The 23,815-nt window shown below is 38.4% G+C and overlaps 1 protein-coding gene across 4 annotated transcripts in view; it reads left to right on the top strand.

The window, feature by feature from the left end:
• The first annotated feature begins 4,621 nt into the window (after positions 1-4,621).
• FRS2 (fibroblast growth factor receptor substrate 2) overlaps positions 4,622-23,815 on the top strand; it is a 119,720-nt gene continuing 100,526 nt past the window's right edge. For 3 of the 4 annotated variants that reach the window (XM_032645149.1, XM_032645142.1, XM_032645143.1), the window contains exon 1: positions 4,622-4,754. The gene's annotated coding sequence lies outside the window, so the exon portion shown is untranslated. Of the gene's footprint in view, positions 4,755-5,061; positions 5,457-23,815 lie in introns of those variants that run through there. The other variant, XM_032645145.1, reaches the window with a different exon arrangement.

Below are 23,815 nucleotides of genomic sequence, written 5' to 3'. Positions count from 1 at the left end.
AAGGAAGTCTTAGACATCTGGCAGTTTGTACACTTCAAAACTGAAGATTATAAACATGTCAGTATGACTTGGGTTGGGAGGGGGAGAGAGATGAGAAGGATCTGTGTGGGTTTAATATAGCAGCCTATAAAAGGCTTGGAAGAGATACATGCACTCTTCTATAAATCTGGTAGTTTCTTTGAGTTGGGAGGCAGTCATGGCCATAGCACATGGGAGAGGCTCAATAAATATTAATTTAGTGGTTAAGACCATGTCTCCGGGGACAGACTGCCTGGGTTCTAATCCTGGCTCCATTACTTGCTTGCTACCTGAACTAGCTGTGCTTGTGTTTCTCCATACAGGAAAAAAAAAATCACAATCCATAAAGTTAGTTTATCATGAAGCTTATTCAACTATTTGTTATTATTTGTCATTTCTGTTTCCAAGGCAGTTGACAAATAACATTAGCTACAATGCCTGTAGAATGTTGGTGGTAATCATATTTATAATGTGATGTCTGCACTTGCTTGGCTTGTTTAGAAATGGCACAAGATGGTACCCCATGATTTTCTACCTCAGAAAAACAATTTAAAATTACCTCAGAATACACTGAAATAAATCATTAAGAACACATGTAAAATCTACAAGGCAAAATTCTATACTTGTTTCTCTAAAACATCCATATGATCCCACACACCAGTGGCTTCAAACTCAGCACTTGACATGAAGATTTCACACATGAGTGGAGTCAACTCATTGTACGACCTGAATGGAGAGTTGCACCTGAGCTAAAGATGCCAACACCTTGTGGGATGCATGCCCAGTTTGCTGGTGTCCAAATTTTCAAGAGATGCCAGAAATTGGGATTTTTATTTTATGTGACATTTCTCATTTTAAAATTTTTGGCTCAGTTTATTTCTTGATACAGAACTCTGTGGGTCAAACAGCACATTTGAGGCCATTTGTCAAATCTCTGCCAACTATACTAGTACATATCTATGAGTACACCGTGCTGTTATTCAAATTAGCAAGTGTTTTTTAAGCACTTGTGCCAAGACATGAATAAAAGGTAAAGAAGGCAAAATATGACAAAGCCTTCATGAAACTCACAAGTCTAGTGGGGAGATGGGCAATAATGTCACAGGAGAGAGTGAAAAATAGTAGAGTGCGGAACCCAGGACTTAAGCCTGGTGATTTAAGTATTTGATCAGTCCTACGTTAAAACAAACAAAAAACACAAAGAACCCCATTATTTGAAAGGTTGGCAAACTGGTGGACACCCAAGTAGATGGTTCTTTTGTTTAACAAAACACCTTAATGGATTTTTGGGGCGGGAGCTATGCATAGACAGGGCTACAGCCTTGCACAGTTCCAGGGGGACCATTCCTATTGTCGCCTGTGCAATTGGCACCCCCTCGAGCACCATTCAGGTTGTATTCTTTGTGAATGGTACCCCCTGGAATTGTGCAACTTGGCGACTCTGTCAACAAAGATAGGCCTGGAGTCTGGTCTGAGAGGAGGATTGAGAGCTAAATCCTTCTACATAATAAAGTGGGAGGAATTTTAAGTCTTTGCCTAGTGGGTGGAGGCAGGAGGGTGGAGGGGTGCTTGTTATGGGGAGAAGAAAGGGTTTGGAGAAAAGATCTCTAGGATGTGGATGGGCCAACAATTTGGCAACAACCTGGAGCCTATGAACCTGTTGAGAGATTTCTTGTAATTTTTAAGAGAAACACATATAATCCTCTGTCATCCTCTTTAACCTCCAGTAGATACTGACAAATTAAGTCAAAAGGCTTTTTCTTTGGCATCAGCTATAGTTTTTGAACCTTTTATGTATGAATCAGGAGATAACCAGGAAAGATTCAATGCTCAGGCTCACATAGTAACACTTGGCTAAACATATTATTATAATAACTTGTCTTTTTACTGTTTTTCTTAAAAAACTCAGAGCACTTACACTTTTATTTCTTCATTTGTTCTAACGTTCCAGTGTGGGAGGGGCAGATTTATGATAACATTATTTATAGATGGAGAAATTGACATAGAGATTAAATTGCTTACTGAATGTTGCATAGTTGTGGTGGTGAAGCCCACAGTGGAATTTGGTTCTCCAAGCTCCTGCTATGAGGTGGAGCGATCATGAGTTTTGGAATTAGAGGGATCTTTGTTTGAACAACCCTGATTTCTGCCCCTTAATAAGAATGTGGCCTTAAGTCAATTACTTCACCTAAGCCTCAGTTTTTCTCTTCTGTACAATTAAGGCCATGAAACCTCATGGTAGTGCAGTGAAGATCAATTTAGAAAATGCATGTTAAGCCCTGGCACAGAGAAGTTCCCAAGTGAGATTAGTTCCACCCCCAACCCAGTATTATCTGGTTAAATTTCAGTACAAATTGAAAGTAATCAAAAAAGAATCCTCCATTAATTTTTTTCTAGCCTCCTCTCCCACTGAGAGCAAAACATGAATAAAAATGCTTCAATACATCATTTAATTCATTGGGAAGAACTTTTGCTTCAGTAGAGTTATTTCTGTTGGGGATAATTAGAAAAAAAAAAAAGAGGGTTATGTGGAAGACAAGATAGTAGAGTGCAGAGGTTCTAAAACTGGAGGATGTTTTAGAATCACTAGGAAGGCCTGTCTGAACACAGATGGCAGGACCCCACGCCAGACTTTCCGATTCACAAGTTCTGGAGTGAGGCCTAATAATTTGCATTTGTAACAAGTTCAAAGATGATGTTGATGATACTAGTCCACGGACTATACCTCAGAGAAGCACCAGTATGGTTAAGTGAAATTCTGGGGGTGAGGTTCAGCACTCTGTGTTTTAACATGACCTTCAGGTGATTCTGATATACTCTCAAGATTGAGAACCATTGGCACAGTGGTGAAGAGCAGCTGAGGAGAAAGACTCACATTCAAATCCTGGCTGCACCATTTACTAGTTAGATGACCAGATTCAGTAACAAACCTTTAGCACTCCTGCGTCCAGCAGGGAGCCTGACAATGTCTGTGATTCAGGATTCCCTCTCACTATCCCTCTAAGCCCTTGGTGGAAAGAGAAGTTAGTGAGTCCTGCCAACCCAGGCTCTGTTTTTTACTTCTTCATACTCCAAGGCACGAAAGGCTGGTAAATTTGGGTATTACAGAAGTATTTACAAACACTTCTGTGATCACACACACAAAAATAACACAGCGCTGTAATAAAAGCCAAAAGCAAAGGCATTGTTTGCATCTTAAATTTGTAATAACGGGTTCTGAACTATTTCTATTTCCCCTGCCTTGCTTAGTGACAATTTTGAAAAATCTTCCTCTTCCTCCCCCTCAGTTTTTAGAGATGTTTTGCAGATAGTATGCATGCTAAACACCCCCATACCCCCCCAAAATCTGGACTCAGATACAGAAACTACCTCAGATGTTCGGTGCCTTCCTGATTTTGTGGCTGAGGAATCCCTTTTTCTTTTTCCCCCTCCTTTCCCTGCCTGGCATCTGACTCTGGGTCCTCAAACTGTCTCAGCTCACAGCGTCACAAGTATCCAGGCTGGCCCCAGGACATTCTTTGTCTCACCTACCTTCATTTTTCCCATTGCAAAAACCACTACTCTTTATTTCCTTAACTAACCTTTTCTATTGTCTATTGCTAACCCATATTTTTTCAAATTACCCCCTGCTAGAGTGACTCCACTGGAGGAAAAACTGTTCCTGTTAATGATGAGGCATGAGAATTGTTGATTTTTACTCAGTTGTACTTTGGTACTAGGTACACCACTGTTTATCAAGCATTTTTATTTTGAATTCCCGTAACAGTCCAGAGATGATTATATATGTGCATACACACAAACACATCAAATATATCAAATATATTACAAATGAGGAAACAGGCTTGGAGAGGTCAAGCAACTTGCCCACGCTGAAAAAGTAAAAGTATTAAATAACAGGATCCAGGTAGTAAGATTCCAGAGTCTCCCAGCTCTTGGCCTCAAGTGATGATGGAATATAGGAATATAATTTGGTTCCTGCCCTTGAAGAACTTAAAAATCGTGTTAGGGATAGGTGAAATTTATACACACAACATGAGTGAAAATAAAATCAAGAACCGAAGTTTGTGGTGTTGGGTTTGGTATCTTTGACCGGTTTCCTCCTCTGCAAGACGTAGATAATAGCACCAACCTCAAGGGATTTGAGGACGATTAACTGAGTTAAGCACCAAAGCGCTTAATACAGTGTGTATCACGCAGTTAGTGGTCAATAAATGTTAACTATCATTATTTTTAAAGGAGGTAGATTGGAGTGGTAAGAATACTGGAAGAGTCGGAGGGCGGGGTGTAGGCGCTGGATCCTTGCACCTAAATTTTCTGAGACCCGGGTTTCCTCCTCTGTACAATCAGGTGGCCTGAGTGGAACGCGTCGAAGAGTGGTAAAGGATACAGCCGGAGTTTGGGGAAACTAGGGGCCACGGGGCAGAAAGGGTTAGCGACCAGCCCGGGGGCGGACTTGCTGGAGCCCTCGGAGAAGCCCCGCCCTACTCCGCTCCGCCCCGCCCCGCCCCGCCTCGGAGGCCCTGGCAGCTCCAGCCCGGGAGCAGTTCCGGTGCCAAAACCCTTCCCTCCCCCGCTCCCCCGGAAGTGCTTTTCCAGGGTTTGGGCCGGAGAGAGGCCTTGTAGGTACAGACGCTGAGGCTCGGTCGGCTCCGAGAAGGGCCTCTTTCGCGGGTGGGAGTCCGGGGTTCCGCGCCCGCCAACCCGCGCCTTGCCCCCTCCCAGCTCCCGGGCCGACGGTGAGTGGCCGTCGGAGTGAACTGCGACGGCCGCGGGCCGCGTCGGGGCTGGCGCTCTCGGGTCCCCGCTGCCCGCTCCGGGCTACGGGCTGGGCTGTCGGGGTTCGAGAAAGGGGGTTGTCGACCGCCGCGGTCTTCGCCCTGCCCGCGGGGCGGGAAGGAGCGGGCGGTGGGGCCGTGGGGTGGGCGGGGCGGAGCCGGGGAGGGGGTTCCCGGAGCTGTTGTTGCTTTTGGGACTTGAAAGTAAGAATGAGCTGGGCCTCCGTCCATCCAACCCCCTCATTTCTGCTCCCCCAAATCGTCGCGCTGCCTCTCGGATTTGGTTTTCTCTGTCCGACCCGGGTCTGGGAATCTGGACGTCAGACCCAGTCTTGGGCTCTAGTTCCCGACTTCCGCGACCTCTGGGTCTGTCCTCGGGCTCAGTAATTAGCTGGGGTCCCAGAGGTGGTGTCTCCTTGGTCCCAGGGCGGGGTGAAGCGTGTGTAGGTACCGGAGATCTTTTGCAAGGCTTTACATCTAGACCCGCTTAAGTGTTGCCTACGGTCGATTTGGACTGCGCTTGGGACGAGTTCTGGATACGTAGGTCAGTGTGGCACCACCGTGCCTCCGATGATCTTCTTTACTCACTCGAAAGCTTACTCAAGCTGTTGTTGAAGTCACTTCTTAAAAAAACAACTTGCTTGAGGAAAATCGGGAGCTCAGGTAAATTCCCTTATTTTCTTGGCAGACGTAAAAAATGATGCTTTCTCTAATCTACATTCCTAATTCTGTGGCTCTCAGAAGTCACAGTTGGTTGATGAGTTTAGTCTGCGTTTGTTGCACAAATTGACTGCAAAGGGTTGGAGAATTATTATGCCCCCTCTTTCCCGAATTTTGTATACTTGGAATTGTCATTTTCCTTAACAGTTCATATTTGGAATTGTCATTTTCCTTAACTTTTAAAGAAAAATTGTTCTCTGTAACTCCAAGGAGGTTCCTTAGACTGTTACAGCTGTTCCTGCAATGCAGAGGTTTACACAGGTGGGCAGAGGTGTTTTGTTTTTTGTCTTTAGTTGTTGTTTTTTAATTTATAGTATGAGGTGTTTACTTCGGATAAATTGAGCATTTCCTAGAGGAGAAAGTGATGTAGGTAGTTGTTTTTAGTGAACAGATTTTAGGTAATAAACTACTCCTGAAAGGTTTGTAGGAATTAGGATTTTCCACATTTAATGGTGATTTTTAAATTATGATCATAAGGGAATGCAGTTACTGCAGATTTTGACCACCAGTAGATGACCATTGTTTTTGCAGTGTAAAGTATATGCACACCATCTTTGTGAAACCAGTGACACTTGCCTGCACTTCTCATCTTGTGCTTATATTAGGACTTATGCTGTAGTTTTTTGGGGGTACTTATCTCATTTTCTCACCTCCCACAACTGGAAGGGGAGGTAGTCTCATGAATTAGGGAAAATAGACTGAAGTGACAAGTTCAGGGAACTCTCTTATGCAAAAGAAGATTTATTTCTGGGTTGTTGATCTTCAACAGGCAAAGGGTGGATGATTTTTAAAGTCCCTGGAAGAAATTGTGGAGTGAAGATTAGTTGCTCAACTTTTAGATTTAGATGAAAACTGTAGATTCTTAGCTATTTGAAATGCTCTAATTGTTTAGAGTCTATGGTTGGAATATTGGAATTGAGAGAATCTGGACACGGAGTCAAGTTAGATACGGTTGTGGATCTGTACTGAAGGTATGATAGTTAATGTGTTTTGAAGGGAGGGATTTCAAGAATTGTAAGAACAGAAAAAGGTAATTGGGGAAAGTCAGAAACCCTTAGTAAATTTAATTATGTTTAGTTCAACAGATACTGAACATTTACATTGGAGATTATACCATTCAAGTCAATTCAACAGATATTGCTGTTAGGCATCAGGCTATGTTAGGCAACCATGTAGGAGCAAGTAAAGATACAGCCCTTACAGCTAAGCTTCATGTTTTTGGCAGTAATTTTTTTAAGGTTTGTCAGAAATCATGAAGAGCATATTAAATATTTAGGCATATTAAAATATTTTTCTAATTGGAGGTGAGTTCTTTGTGCTTCATGAAAATCACTGCTAGGCATTATAGGATGCAAAGATTAAATCTTGGGTCTTTAGGAATTTGAAATCTAGAAGGGATGTCATATTTGTATAAAAATTTACGGCATATAGAAATATACGTTAATACTACATGAATGGTTTGATCTAAAGTTTGGAGTTGTACGAAAGGAAAATGGATTCATTCTTAGCTAGAGTAACATGGAAAGTGGTGGAGGTATAGGTATATTATAGGTATATTATAAATATATATATAATACTTATAAAGTTAGCTCTGAAGCTCTTATTTATTGAGCATTTAGTGTATACCAGGCTCCATGCTAGTTGCTTTACGTACATTTTCTAAGCCTCATAACAACATCTAAGCATATTTCTTAATAATGAGGGCACTGATACCCTGATACCTGGGTAACTTATCCAAGCTATGTAGCTGGCAGGTAACTGAGCCCCAGTTTGAATCCAGGTGTGCCTGGTGCCAAAGCCTGTGTGTTTTCGCTACAGCATGCTACCTTGCAATAAACCAGCAGCTTGAGTTCAACACTGCAGAAGGTAAGACTTTTCTAAGCCAGAAGTTTAGGGGCTGGGAGTAGGTGGATGAAGAAAGCTTTTTAAATAAAGGTTATGATGCGAGCACAAATGTGGAGGTGGGAAAGTTCATTGTGTCCTCAGAGGAAAGTTAGTGGACCAGATTACCTAGAATATAGGGTTCATTTTTGGGAATAAGAGATGAGGTTTGAAATTTAAATTGGGGCTGGATTGTGGAACATGTTTAAATGCTGTATTTAGGAGTATTTGGGAAGTAATGAGAAACTACCAAGGTCTAATAGTATAGTGTGTAGAATGATTTGTTGTAGACAGCTGACTTTCAATAGAGTATAAATAATAGGCAAGGGCAGTGGTATTGGTATGATTTACTAGGTGGATGGGAGGAGGGATTGTTGGGAATGGTTTGGAGGAAGTGGAGGTTGAAGATTACACTCATTTTAAGTGTGGGTGATGGCAATGGTGGTACTATTACTAGAAATATGGACAAGAAGGTGCATAATGAGATCAGTTTTGAATATGGTGAGTTTTTTATATACTTGCCAAACACTGGAAATGCTCAGAGGTTTTTTGAAATACGGGTTTGTAGTTCATGAGAGAGGTCAGTGCTAGGCATACATTAAACGTGTGTAGAGAATAATATAAACAGATGTATTAGTTGAATCTGTATATGAAGATGGAAGAGCCAAGGGATAGTTTAGATGGAAAGAAAAAAAAAACCCTTTATTTTAGATGGCATCTATTTAAAACAGAAGGAAAAGACACTAAATAGATACTTTTATTCAGTGGGTAAAAAACTTGATAGTTTGTGTACTGCTCACTCACATTGCAGATTCAGATGGAGTAGAAAAGAATCCGATCATTGACAATCTAATTGGGAAACAACTTTCTTGCTGTTGCTAGTAAGAATACTGTGCTATCATTACTCTATTTCAGAGAGGAAGAACTATTTCAGACTCATTTGGTTCAGGGTGTTAGTCTTTGGTTACTGTAGAGCTGTTTGGTTGTTCCTTTTGGTCATTTGTTGGCAAGTGATATGGAAGCAATTCTCTGATATTGCTTTTTATTCTCTTTATTTAAGTATTCTCTTTATATGTATGACTTTCAATTTTGGTTTCAATATCAAGAACTTCTGATTATTCAAAGATAATTTTTGTGCCTCCTGTTACTACTGGCTCCTTATAGTGCTTTTCATAGAAAATGGTATTTAATTACATATTTTTCTTTCAAGTCTCTTTTATAAGTACTTTTGATTAACATGAGTAGTTTTGTCTCTAATGTTTGGACTATCCTAGAGAGATAGAATGATAAGACACTTTTTATCCATCATATAATGATATGTATATAAAAACTATATATTTTAATTTGGAAACTAAAACTATAGATTTATAGAACTTGGTGTGGTTTTCTGTTTAGATATTTAATTTAAGGGAACCTGTGTATCAGTGTGTAAAAGATTGTAATTATTTGCAGAATGAGGCTTAGAGTTGTAACTTTTTGAGGGCAAGTTGATTATTTTTAGACTGAGTTACCATGGAAGTGTTTATTTCCTTCTTGATCATTCATACATTCCTTTTGTTTTTAGGAATATGGCTTTCAGTCTGTGAAAGCCAGGCACTTGGGAACACGGAGGAGTCCTGTGTCAGTGTTGTCGGAGGCAGGGGTTTGTGTGTGCTTTGTCTGGGCTGGTTAGCTTAGTTGCCTTGAGCCTGCTATTCATGAGGCAAAGGTCAGGAGTTCCATTTAGCTTCAGTCTGAGTGATGGCCAGGGAGTACACCTCTCACTCCTGCCAGCTGTCTTGGAAATTCCTCGGTTGTCCTTGGTCACAAAGGTGACTGGGTTGGGATGGATCTTTTTACCACTGGAAGAATATTAGAGGAAATTTAGCATGATGGTTAGGAACTCTGACTCTGGAATCAGACAGACCCGTGTCAAAATTCTTGGTCTGTGACCTTGGGAGAGTCCCTAAACCCCTCCAAGCCTCGATTTCCTCGTTATCGAATAGGTTAATATTTGGTTTGGGCATGTGCTACCATTGCTTTCTTTTTCCAAGTGGGAGTTAGCTGCTTCGACCCGTGGTTCCCAAATGTTGGACTGTGGAGTGGTGTCAGTCCATGATAAAGTTTTCACTTGTCTGAAGTGAAGTGAGAATGAGTGAACTTCTCATAAACCTACACTTATTTAATTTAGAAGATAATATTTTTTTTTCTAAAATTATCTCTTACCATTTTTGGTATAAGCATATTAGGTTTTTTTAAAATGAAATAATGATAGTAATTGGTAGTTATTTTCTTTTTAAATGTCTTCGGCAGAATAAAAGTTGGCAACTCTGTGTTCGTTCCCCCCCGCCCCCCACCTATTTGTCACCTAAAGATTACGACTTTGTGAAATCTGAAAATCTTGGTTTAAACAGAGCCAGGGGCTTCCCTGGTGGCGCAGTGGTTGAGAGTCCGCCTGCCGATGCAGGGGACACGGGTTCGTGCCCCGGTCCGGGAAGATCCCACATGCCGTGGAGCGGCTGGGCCCGTGAGCCATGGCCGCTGAGCCTGCGCGTCCGGAGCTTGTGCTCCGCAACGGGAGAGGCCACAACAGTGAGAGGCCCGCGTACCGCAAGAAACAAAAACAAAAAAAACCAAACAAACAAAAAAAAAGAAACAGAGCCAGGAGATTGGGGGGAGAGTACTCATCCAACATATTTATGCATATTCAAGTTAGGTTTGGGGTACATTCTACCCTTCGACTACCCTACAGGGGCTGTATTGTGATTCTCACCTCTATTGCATCTAATTTTGTCAAGTTTTACATTAATACTTAATGGCACATTTCAAGGAGCAGTTCAGATTGTTTTCAGTTGAATTCAAACAAGTTGCTCCAAATTATTTGTTTAAAGCTGTGTTTCTCAACCGGAGTCCCACGAGGAGACCAGCGAACCGTGGGGGCTGCTGCTGTAACTCATCCTCTGTTGATGAGCCAGGAAGACAAATACCTCGCCTTTGACATAGTGAAGTAGCAGAAAGTGGCTTTCCTTTTCACCTCTCCTGCAGGATCGTTGAAGCTAGAGTGAGAAAATCTTCGTTTAATATAGCAAGTAAACCTTGTACACATATTGGTATTCAGAATGCTTTCTAGAGAAAGAGAATGGTTCAGTACTTTGCATAATGGGTTATGTAAGTGAAGCCCCAGAAGTCCTCCTGGGGTCACAAAACAATTATTAGCGTAAGTGTTTATTGAAGTTGCATTCAGCTGTTTAGATGAGAAGCTTATTGACCCCCTGGTTCACTTAGAGTTGGGGGAAAACTTAAATTGCAAACCTAGCCTAAGTGACTGTTAAATTAAGGCTTAATATTTGTTTCCTTCGAATGTTTTTGGTTAGGTAGTTTAAAAAATTCGAGTGCTATAGAAATACTTAATTTGTGTTAGAATGCCTAAAGCAAAATGTTCAGGTTCAGCTGAAACAGCTTAGGCCCTCTGCCCTTTGATTTTAAAGACAGTGCTGCTTTAGGTATTAAGGATGCTATTGTTTTATAGAGTTTTGTTGTACATCATTGTTTCTGTTAAATAAGTAGAATTCATTTATTTTAAGAATGCTTAAATTTCTCCTCCGAAGTGCTGCTGATGGCAGAAATGAATGGTATGTTCAGAAGTCTGGAGGTACGGCCCAGAGTGTCCCGCTATAAGTAGAAAATTTCATGATGCCTATAGCGTTTTGTTTTTAAAAATTCATATGAATTTTGCATTTTGCTATTTTATATGTATGTAAACAGTATTTTAAAGTACTGCCAACTGAAGTTGGTGCCCCCAAGAAGGGTCATGTGTTCATCCTGTGGATTTTTGTATCCTTTTGATGTGGCTTGTATTACAATTTAGTAGCACTGTGTTTAACTATTTAATTTTGGCTCATTAAAAAAAAAAATCCTGTGTTCTGATGATTTTGGTGAGACATGGGAGATGGTGAAGAGGTCCTCACACTTTCTACATATTTCTTAACAAACAGCAAACTATTTTAAAATACTGCTAAGGAGCTGTAGTTTCATAGAACTAAAATGACTTTGAAAGGAGATTTAATAATTATAAAAGTAAGAACATCTGAAAATTTAAGATTATTCAATTATCAGTATATTTCTAATGTTATGAAAATATAGCAGCATTGTCTAAAACACTTACTGCAGTGATGGAAATATTCTGTATCTGCATTATTTAATATAGTGGACCTCAAATGGCTACTGAGCACTTAAAGTGTGTCTGGTGTTACAGAGGAACTGAATTTTAAATTTTATTTAATTTTAATTAACTTTAAGTGTGAACAGCCCCTTGTGGCCTCTGTATTAGTGCCACTCTAGGGTTAGGAAGCCAAGAGGGGTAAGAGAGGTTAGGAATCTTCGTGCCTCCCCTCAGCTCAGTTATAGGCAACGATTAGGCACTCAGTAGGTAGTTGTTAAATAAAATAATGAATCTTTTTTAATTCTTTCAATTTTAAATACCAAGGTCTGGGACATATTCTAGATTTTTAGGGAATGATGACTAACCTTTCGGTTTTTTTCTTGTGTTGATTTTTAAGATTTACTTTTATTACAAAAGCATATAGGATAATAAATGTACAACTTAAATAATTATAAAATGAACTACCATGTACCACTAACTAGCTTAAACAGTAGAACACTGCCTCTTTGAAGCCCCTTTGTACTTCTCACCACTTGTGTTCTCTGACATGGTTCCTAAGTAACTGCCGTCTGAATTTTGTGTTAATCATTCCCTTGCTTTTCTTTTTAATTTTGGTGAATGTATTTTTAAAAAATCCATTTTCCTCTCTCTTCACATTTGGAAGATAAATTCTGTGTAGTTTTCCTTTATCTTAGTTCTCCCTGACTCCCAACAAATTAGATATTATTGTTGTTTTAAACACTGTTGCTTTGATTTGCCTATATATTTACAAGTGTCTTTGCTCCTTTCCATTTGCATCTCAGACTTCCTGTCTGGGATCTGGGATCAGATCATTTTCTCTCTGCCTGAATATCCTTTAGAGGGTGTGTTGTTGAAAAACTTTTTATTTGTTTGAAAGTACCTTAGTCTTATTCCTGAAGGTAGCTTTTCTGAGTGTGCATTCAATGCTAGCAGTGTTTTTTTCTTTATTATAGATCTTATTCCATTCTCTTCTGGCTTTTATTGCTGTTGAAAAATTGGTAATTCAAATGTAATTTGTCATTCCTTTAGAGATACAGTTGGCCCACCATATCTGCAGGTTCTGCATCCTTGGATTCAACCACCTATGGGTTGAAATATTCGGAAAAAAATTCTAGAGAGTTCCAACAAGCAAAACTTGAATTTGTTGCATGTTGGCAACTATCTGTATAGCATTTCCACTGTATTAAGTATTAGAAGAAATCTAGAGTATACACGAGGACATGCACGGGTTATATGCAAATACTCACAATTTTATATAAGGCACTTGAACATCAGAGGGGTATCCTGTGGCATCGTGGAACCGTTCCCGTTTGGGTAACCGAGAGATGACTGTATCTGTTGTTTCATTATAGCTAGTTTTAGAATCTTTTCTTTGTCCTTGGTGTTCTGCACTTTCATTTTGATATGTCTAGAAGATGGTTCCTTTTATTTATTGTGCTTGGTATTCAGTAGGCTTTGAAATCTGAAGATTCGTGTCTTTCAACAATTTTGGAGAACTGTTGGCCATTTTCTCCTTAGATTCATTTTCTATACTTTCTATCTGAACTTGTATTTGAAATATGTTAGATCTTTTTACTCTATCCACCAGGCCTCTTAACCTGTTTTTTATATTTTCCATTTCTGTATTTTTCTGTATTGTGTTCTGGGTAATTAGTATCTCTTCTTCCCAGTTAGCTAATTCTAACTTCAGCTTTGTTCACCTGTTTTATTGAATATTTTTCACTTTATTTTAACAATTATATCAATTTTTTTTATTGTGGTAAAATATACATAAATAGAATTTACCATTTTAACCATTTTAAAGGTACAGGTCAGTGACATTAAGTATATTCACATTGTTGTGCAATTATCACCACTGTCCATCTCCAGGACTTTTTTCATCATCATAAACTTCATGAAGTCGGTACCCATTCAACGATAAGTCCCTGTTCCCTCTTCACCCAGCCCCTGGCAACAACTATTTTACTTCCATGAATTTAACTGTTCTAGGTACCTCATATACGTGGATCATACAATATTTGTCCTTTTGTCTGACTCATTTCACTCAGCATAATGTCTTTAGGGTTCATCTGTGTTGTACCATGTTTACTGAGTTTCTAAAAATTTCATTTACTATGTCTTCTTTATCTCTAGAAGTTCCATTCAGTTCCTTTTTAAGACTGTTTATCCTTTTTTTGTAGTTATTCCTTTTTTAGTCATGTTCTCAAGATATCTTTTATTTCTTAAAAATCTATTAAATATACTTATTTTATATTTGTCTGATAATTCCAGTATCTGAAGTCTTTTTTATTTATTTTTTTATTAAACTTATTTATTTTTTGGCTGCATTGGGTCTTTGTTGCCATGTGCGGGCTTTTTCTAGTTGCGGCGAGTGGGGGCTGTTCTTTATTGCGGTGCGCAGGCTTCTCATTGCGGTGGCTTCTCTTGTTGCGGAGCACGGGCTCTAGGCATGCAGGCTTCAGTAGTTGTGGCACGTGGACTCAGTAGTTGTGGCTTGTGGGCTACAGAGCGCAGGCTCAGTAGTTGTGGTGCATGGGCTTAGTTGCTCTGTGGCACATGGGATCTTCCCAGCCCAGGGCTCAAACCCTTGTCCCCTGCATTGGCAGGCGGATTCTTAACCACTGTGCCACCAGGGAATACAGTATCTGAAGTCTTTGCAGATGTGATTCTGCTGTTTGTTTTGCTGGCTCTTGCTCATGGTGCTGTGTTTTCCTAATTTGTTTTGTAATTGGACTGTGAAGTTCCTTAGAACTTTCTCTCTATTAATTTTGCAGAGTGATTTTTAAAATATAGTGTATAGCTTAGAGCTTATAAGTAACCCCCTGGAGATTAGTATCCTGTGTTCTTAAACTTTTTATTTTGAAATAATTTCTAACTTACAGTAAAGTTGCAGGAGTGATATAGTAGACTCTTACATCCTTTACCCGTATTTACCAATTTTTAACATTTTGCCATATTTGTCTTACGGCACACACACACATTATTATTTATTTTTGTGAACCATTGAAGAGTATGTTGCATGCCTTTTTTACTTCTTAATACCCCAGGGTGTATTTTCTAAGGATAAGGTATTCTCTTATATAATCACAGTACTGTTATCAAATTCCAAAGTTTAACATTGATAAATACTTTAGTCTGCATACACTTTATATTCCAATTCTGTAGATTTGATCATATCTTGTATTTGGTTGTCCTTTCTTTTTAGTCTCCTTTAAAGTGGAAGAGTTCCTTAGCTTCTCTTTGTCTTTTATGCAGTTAAAGAATATAGGTAAGTTATTTTATAGAAAGTTTTTCAGTTTGGATTTGCCTGATTTGCTTCATGATTTCAGGTTATTTATTTTCAGCCAGACTACTGCAAAAGGTATGTGTCCCTCTCAGGATGTCACATGGGGATATACATATGTCCGTTTGCCCCTCATTAGCGATTTTAATTTTGGTCAGGGTGTTGACTGGTTTATTCACTGTATAGTTACTGTTTTTCCCCTTACAGTTAGTAAGCAACCTGCAGGGAGATCCTAGTGTTGTGTTTTTCTTTTTCTTTTTTTTTTAATTAATTTATTTTTGGCTGCTTTGGATCTTCGTTGCTGCACGTGGGCTTTTTTTTTTTTTTTTTGCGGTACGCAGGCCTCTCACTGTTGTGGCCTCTCCCGTTGCGGAGCACAGGCTCCAGACGCGCAGGCTCAGCGGCCATGGTTCACGGGCCTAGCCGCTCCGCGGCATGTGGGATCTTCCCGGACCGGGGCACGAACCCGTGTCCCCTGCATCGGCAGGCGGACTCTCAACCACTGTGCCACCAGGGAAGCCCCTTGTTTGCTTTTTTAAACTTAACATTATATTAAGTATTTCCTGTGCTATCATCATACTTAATTTTTGCTATTATAAGAAACGTTGCAGAAAACACCCAAGAGTATATATTTTTTTCATATTTTTAGTTATTTCCTTATAGCAGATTCCCAGGTGTGTGATACTGAGCCAGAGGATCTGAAGGTTTATTAATCCTGAGACATTCAGTCAAATGGCTTTTCAAAAGGGGACAGTATTACTAGTACTGTTTCACTGTATCTTTGTTAGATTGGATATTAGTGTTACTTTTCGCCCCCTAACTTAATAAGGTGAAAAGGTACTTCATTGTTCTAATTTTAGAGTGCATTTCTTTATGTAACAGTTTTTCCATGAAGAGTAAAATTGATTGTAATGTCAAAATGACATGAACTTTTAAAAAGGTGATTTTGCTTTTAAGTAATTTGGAAAAGCATTTTAATATCTGTGCCAGTGTTCAGCGGTTCTGAGCAGGAAGTTGAATCACCAGATCCTTCTCTTTACCTTGCCTGTAACCTCTTCAGTTTATAGGTTTGTTACCTACAGAATGATTACCAGTTTCTACTTTGCTTCCTCTCTTGTTTCTGCCGTTCACCTCCTAGTTACTCTCCTCAATCTGGGAGATTGAGGAGATCTTGACCTTTTCCTCTGTTTGTTCCCTCTTCAGAGAGCTGTTGCTCCCTCCACTGGCACCACACCAGCATCTCATTGACTTTTCCTACTTTCTTGTCAGCTTTAGGTGCCAGGTCACTCTGATATGTTAATACATTACCTGCATTACTGTAATGTTATCCTTACAGTGTAACCCTGGGAGCCTGCAGTCTCGGTAGTATTGGACGTCTTCACTTTTTTGATGGCCACCACAGAGTTATATGGTTAATCATGTATGGAGTATGTATAGTGTACCCAAATATAAAAATAACAGAATAACAAGGAAATTATGTGCCTTTTACTTTTCTGTTTTGGAAGAAAGCATTACTATATTCTTAGAGTAGTAGTCAGACCATCAGGGTACTAACAAAACCCTTACAGTAAAACAGAAGTTTTAAATTGAATGTCATTAAGTGCCAGCACTGTGCTTAATTTTATTTAGTCGTCATAATATTCTTGTAAATTTTTGAGGTAGCTACATGTGAAGATCTCATATGTGATGTTGAGTAGAAAGTTGGAAAAGTTGATTAGCAGGGAATCATAAAAAATGATATATATTTTTAATTTTAACTCGAATATACATTCCTTCACCGTTTTTTTCCCCCTATAGGCTCAGGGCTTTTCTTTATGGATGGGTCCTTTCATTAGAGTTCTGAGTTGTCTTTTTAGCATAATCCACACCCATGAGGCATTTATCTATTAAGTATTGCTGTCTAATAGAACAGAGAATTTATTTTATTTCATCTTTTTAGTTTTTCTTATTGGAATATAGTTGCTTTACAATATTGTGTTAGTTTATACTGTACAGCATAGTGAATCAGCTATACGTATACATATATCCCCCCTTTTTTGGATTTCCTTCCCATTTAGGTCACCACAGAGCATTGAGTAGAGTTCCCTGTGCTATACAGTAGATTCTCATTAGTTATCTATTTTATACATAGTATCAATAATGTATATATGTCAATGCCAGTCTCCCAATTCATTCCCCCGCCGCCCCACCCCGGTATCCATACGTTTTAGAACAGAGAATTTAAAGGCACTTTTAATGTATTAAATAAAATCCTTCTACAGTTTTATGCTTTTCAGCTATTCTCTTAAAGCTGTTTTACATACATATAACTCTATAATAACTTCCAAAAAATAAGTAGCCTTTGAATCTTTTTGAATTTTTCAACATAATTTTCGGAGAAACAACCCCTTTCACGCTCATAATTCATCAGTTTACATAATCTTAAATTACATAATTACAATAACAAGTGCAGTTGGCATACATGGGTTTGGGAACAAACAGCTGGCTCTTGTTAAGCCTCCAGCTCATTTGGTGAGAGTAGAAGGGTGAGGACACATTAAGAAAGTGGTTGACTTAGAGGACTACCAGGTGCAAGTGGTCAGCCTGTGATGGACATCAGGAAGTGATTTATGGAGGAATTTAAGCTCTTTATTTCTCTAAGTTGATAAAGTAGAGGTCCTGTTAGATGAGTTTCTATTGAATTATTATTCTCATTTCTGTTTTATAGAGGAGAGCACTAAGGCTTCAGAGTTAAGTAAGATTCCCAAGGTCAGGCAGGTAATAAATGATGGAGTCCTAGGATTTATGAACAAATTGGACTTAGGAACATGCTCTCGGAATGGAACTCGTTCGTATGTTGGGGACTTATTGTACTGTTATAGGTTTATAATACTTTTTCCAAATTAATACATAAAAACAAAAAATAAAGAAAACATTTTTAATCTTACAGTACACTACCTTGAAAAGTACAGTAGTACAGTACAACAGCTGGCATACAGGGGCTGGCATCGAGTGAACAGGTAAAAAAGAGTTACTGACTGGAGAGGGAGATGAGGAGGGAGATGGTAGAGCTGAAGGATCGTCAGCAATAGGAGACAGAGGGCAAGCTGCAATTTCACTCACATCCTGGGCTTGAAATACAGATACTGTACTACTGTACCCTGTACAGTAAAGTACACAAAAACAGAAACACTTGTAGAGGATGCACATACGTGACAATGTACGCACATGACAGTGTACGCCAGATACATGAACTAACTTACGTGATTGGACGTGTGAACGCATGTTCATACCTTTGAACGTTTGGAGCTTGAAGGTTCGTATGTAGGGGACTTACTGGATTTGTATCTAGATCTGTATAAGGCTCAAATATAGCATGTCCTTTTGCCTCCTGTGCAGGTGCTAGATGCCTTTTAGGTCATCTTATTTACCCAGCCAGTAAGTACTCTGGAGTGGTCTTTAGGTATGTTTGGGGTTGTGTTTTTGCAGTTATCCCACATCTTGGGCCCTTCTTTCATTTTCCTCCTTAGTGTTTCTTTTGTACTAACTATGTAAAGAATGAAGGTGCATCCCAAGGTGAAAATCAGGCTTACAATCATTTGTTTTTATTTTATATTGGCTATGTATATGTGAGAACAAGACTAAGATCTTGCAGTGTTTTAACTGCAAGATTGTGAAATAAAAGAATGTAAAGGGGAAAAATGGAGTGGGGAACAGACATAAACTTTGCTGTTCCTTCTGTTAAATTTCCTTCTTAGTTTGGAATCTGATCAATCTTTATCTGTCCATTACTTGTTATTTCATGAAGCATCAGTTGAGCCATTAGGATCTAAAGAAATGGATATGTATATAGTTAGTGTAAAAAGTTATATTTCAGAGAGTATGTGAGGCTTTTAGGCTATTTAAATCTTGAAAATAGCTTAAAGAATTCTCAGTTCTACCTTAGGTGGTACTCGACTCAGGATTGAACACCATTGATATGAATTTAAATGTTCATTTGTGTGGTTGTTAATCTGTAACTTTGGTATGATTATAATTAATATTATGATTAGTATTACTCTTTAGTTAAGTTTATCAAGTACCTTGGACACTCTTGAGCCATAGTAAATGGTTTACTAGTAAATATAAAATAAAATAGAATAAAAATGAAACATCAGTTGATAACATTCTTCTCCTTTCCCTTTGTAAATATCAAGATATATGAACTCCACATATTAATTCTAAGGCACTTTTTCCTCCTACTTTCTTTTTTATTTTAAATAAATTTATTTATTTATTTTTGGCTGAGTTGCGTCTTTGTTGCTGCGCATGGGCTTTCTCTAGTTGTGCCGAGCGGGGGCTACTGTTCATTGCGGTGCGCAGGCTTCTCATTGAGGTGGCTTCTCTTGTTGCAGAGCATGGACTCTAGGTGCGCAGGCTTCCGTAGTTGTGGCTCGTGGGCTCTAGAGCACAGGCTCAGTAGTTGTGGCTCACGGGCTGTAGAGCGCAGACTCAGTAGTTGTGGCATCCGGGCTTAGTGCTCTGTGGGTGGGACCTTCCTGGACTAGGGCTCAAACCTGTGTTCCCTGCATTGGTAGGCGGATTCTTAAGCACTGTGCCACCAGGGAAGCCCTCCTCCTGCTTTCTTAAGTGTAACTTTATTTCGTGATTTTTATTTCTTTTTTGACATTAGTCCAGGTGAATCTGGCAAAGGAATATACTAATTTTTTTTGATATGCCAGCTAGCATCTTTCACTTACTGAGATATATTCTAGCCTTCAGAATACTGTAATTGGTTATGACAACAAACCTTTGAGCTACATTTTTTAAACAAGTCATTAAGTCTGTAAAATTTAAATTGTACATAGTGATACAGCTGTGTGATTAGATGGCTAAGTCATAAATGTCATTAGTGTTGCTAACGAGACCCCAAAAATGGTATTGTTTTTCACAAAAAATAAATATGATCCTCTTCCTAAATGTTACCATGTTATGTACCCCCCCCCCCCGTCAAGACTTTTTTCCCCCTATTTTCCTGGTTTTATAATTGGACTCGAATCAGCGGAAGAGGGAACCAGATTAGTATTAGCTGCTGTTATATTAATTGTTCTCTTTAGCAGCAAAACCAAAAATCATATGAAATAGTAACATTTAAAAATAAGCTTGAAAAAGAGTTTGAATTGTTTCTTTCAATTGCTTGAGTTTTAATTACTGAGGGACTGCTACGTTCAATCTTACTTGGAATTTAAGAGATAAAGAGAAAAATTCTGATAGAAAAATATCTTAAACGTTCTTTTGACATTTGAAACATTGCCCATGACTTTGTCCTCCCCCTTCCCCTTGTTTTCTAGCCTTTTGGATTTGAATGATTTTGGCCCTTCTTAGGTTCTTTACAAAATATTTCTGGTGCATGTACCCATTTGAGATCTAGACCCTAACCAGAAATTCCAGCCAGATAGTTTTTTTTTCCTTTTGGCGAAGCACGGTTTTCAGAGTGCTGACAAAATTATACTGCATCCAATTTTATTTCTGTAATAAAGGTTGCTTTGGGTAAGATAAATTCTTCACCTCTTTCTTCGCATATTATACTTTGTTTTGATTGATGCAGAGTTGCCATAGTTGTACCTCTTCTTACTAAAGAGGAAATGAGCCCTCTACCCTGTATATTGGTTATTGGTAACCTCTAGTAGCCCAGATTCTCAGTCCTGATTAACGTTGCCTACAGATGAGGAAAGTAGAACTGTTTATGCATCAGAGGATTGGAGAGAATTGTCTAAATTCTTTAACAAATTTTTAGCTTACTCATCTTTAATAAAAGGGTAATATGTGTACATGATTCAAAATTCAAAGGTGCAAAAGGGTATATTGTGAAAACAAGTCTCATTTCCCATCTCCCTGTCTACTGGGTCCTCTTCCCTGAGGCAACTGCTGTTTGTAGCAAGTTTCTTCCTACATTTACAACCATATCCACTCTTTTTATTGGTTACATAGTATTCATTGTATTGAATATACTATACATTCCATTTTTGGTTGATATGTAGGTTTTTTCTTATCTTTTCCTTTTATAAATAATGCAGCAGTGAGTATTGTATACATATATCACACCTGTGTAAATATATCAGTACTTTGAATTTTAGAAGTGGAATCTCTGTGCCAATAGATATATGCATTAAAAATTTTAATAGGTATTACCAAATTATTCTTCATGGTATATTCATTTCTAAAGTTAGAATATTGGTTTTATAATATATTCTTTGCAAAAGTGTGATCACTGGTTGGTAATATGCTGCTTATAACCAGATTTATTTTCTTTCCTTTTATTAATTATGTGGTTGTAAGCACGGTTCACTCATGTTGCACAAGCTACTGGCATTCACTTGTTTACTTTGTCACAAATCTATTGTTTTAATCACTAGCAGTCATTGTAATTTGACTCTTATATAGGTAGCCTCTATCTTGTAAATGAATTTTTTTTTTTTAATGAATTGTTTTAAAAAAGATGTGGCTAGAGGCTTGGGATGGGGGAAATGGGGAATTAAAAAAAGGAATTTGGGATTAGGAGCCTGTTTTTCCAATAAGTCATAAAAATGGTATTTAGCTTATTACTAGGTCAGGCAATAAAAAATGTTGTAACTCATTATATCACAGTATATTCGAATCACCCTTTATAAGACTGGTGGAAATTCATTCATCTTGTTGCATTCCTCTCTTAGGGAACTGGGTCTACCCAAAATCTAGGCCCTTGTTTGTGACTTCCATTACCTGGGACAGGAGAGTAGGGGTTAGATAGGGTGATGCTTGGGGAGCAGTGAATGAGTTAGGGCTAAAAGAAGGAGAAATAGCAATAGAATGAGCTTAAGGTGCTTTTATTCCTTCCATTTGTTGCTACTCTGCAGTGCTGGGCCAAGATAAGGGAGGGAGCCAGGAAATGGGAAAGATGGGATTTTTTTCCCTTTCTTTCGAGTATCAGTACTTTTCTCTTTTACTAGTCCCATTCACAGGATCCTGATACCTGGGATTCAGGTGAGTTGAGATGAATTATGATTTGACAGAGGTGATGGAGAGGGATGAAAGTGAAAATACCTGTACTTGTCAGGAAGGTTTATAGAGTCTGAGAATAGGGATACAGAATGTAAAAGAAGATTTCTAGTGATAAGACAAAGAACCATCTGTATGTCAAGTATTTATAGCTTGTTTTTTTCTTTCTTTTTTTTTTTCGGAGGCAAGTGGGTGGGCAGTGTTGAGGGCATTTTAAGCATTGTTTTTGGGGGAGAGGCTCATAACATCTTGGCTCCATGTGTATTTTTTTAAAGAGTATTCTAACCATTTTTCCTTAAAGTGAAAACATACACAAAGGCTCTGATTTAAAGAGAATGTTCTATTATATCTCAGTTGGTTTAAAGGTATCTGTGCTGGTCTCACTTGAAGTGGTAGCAATAATTCTCTTTCTATTCAGTTCCATGGTGGGGCAAACCAGAGTTGACTATACAGCTGTTGTCCTTAAGACATGTCTAAATTTCTCAGTCTGTTTATGAGCATCAACAAACACTTTGTGCATACTTTGTGCCATGGGTTGAATGGGTTTATTTTCCTTTAATTTAGCTTAAAACTAGTAATGGAATTCCTGAGGTTTTGAGAGGAACAGTGTTAGCAAACTTAGTTTTGAAACTAAAGGCAAATTAAGATACCAAGCAAAACAGAAGGAGACTATTGCTTTAGAAAGGGATCTTAAAACTCTGCTGACACTTGCAAACCCAGTGTCTTATATTTATATAAGCTTTAGATAGGAACTGCTGTTTTTCTAAAATTGTTGGTTTAAAAATAATTGTTACATTAGTGCATTTAAAAAGTTGCTTCTAACACACTTTTGGTATGCTTGAGCTCAGCCTTTTCAGCAGTGTATTTCAGACATTTGAGCATCAGCCTTTTTGGTCTTATTCTGTCTCAGACCATTTAAAATAATTAAGATGGATTGTGGATGTCAGGAATTTGATAAGCTTCTATTAAAATCTAATGTATTTTTTAAAATTGCTTAAGGTGGCCTTTGAACCTGTTAAAATATGCTACCATCATCTGAATTATGAAATTTAGCTGAGTACTGCTAAAATGACAAATGATAGCACTTGACATTTTGATGTTTGTTCTTTAAGTGCACTGTTTCATTGCCTTTGGAAGATATTAGCAGCATGTACTCTGAAGGATTATAGTAATTAAAAATAGGACTTTCCCTGATTAAATCTATTTAATTCTAACTTTTTTTGTGCATCCCACTAATATTCATTTGTGACCTCAGCTATTCATGTGAATTTTACCCATGAGATTTTTTTGAGTGCCTGCTATGTGTTAAATCTCTCTACATATTTTGTTTTGTTGTTAGATATCTCTTACTATTTTAAAACTTCTCCAGGACAAGAGTTACATTTTCTTACATTCTTTGGTAATTCTGTACTGTGCAATGCGATGACTGCATTGTTATGGTGGGTAGATACTTAGAGCTTATTTGCTCATTTGGCCATTTAACAGATGGTATCCTCAGCCTCTACAACTCAGTGCTTCCTTTGTTGTAGAGGCTGAGGATACCAAGTCCAATAAGAACCTGCCTTCAAGTTGGTTAGACTTTGATAGGAGATTCAGAAAATAAATCAGAGTACAATGTGTCATTCATAGTTTGAAGTTATCTTTGAGAGGTCCACAGCTCTACCTCTGATAGAGAAGATTTTTGTACTCACTCTGAAGAACGGAAACTAACATTTGTAAAGTGTCTAAAGGTTTCTATATCAATTTATACTCCTAAATCCTTCAACATGAGCATGCTATCCATTTTAAACATGAGGAAACTTAGAGAAGTTGCATAATTTGTTGAAGGTCATTTAGATAATAAGTTGTAAAGGTGGGATTCTAACTTAGTGTTCTTTCTTTTATACCAGGGTTTCTTAACTTTAGCACTATTGACATTTTGGGCCAGGTTATTCTTTGTTGTGGGGGACTGTCCTATGCATTATAGGATGTTCAGCAGTA

Source organism: Phocoena sinus, chromosome 10, assembly GCF_008692025.1.
Source record: "Phocoena sinus isolate mPhoSin1 chromosome 10, mPhoSin1.pri, whole genome shotgun sequence".
In the NCBI taxonomy this organism is placed as follows: domain Eukaryota; kingdom Metazoa; phylum Chordata; class Mammalia; order Artiodactyla; family Phocoenidae; genus Phocoena; species Phocoena sinus.
This window is presented reverse-complemented; position numbering and strand designations above follow the sequence as displayed.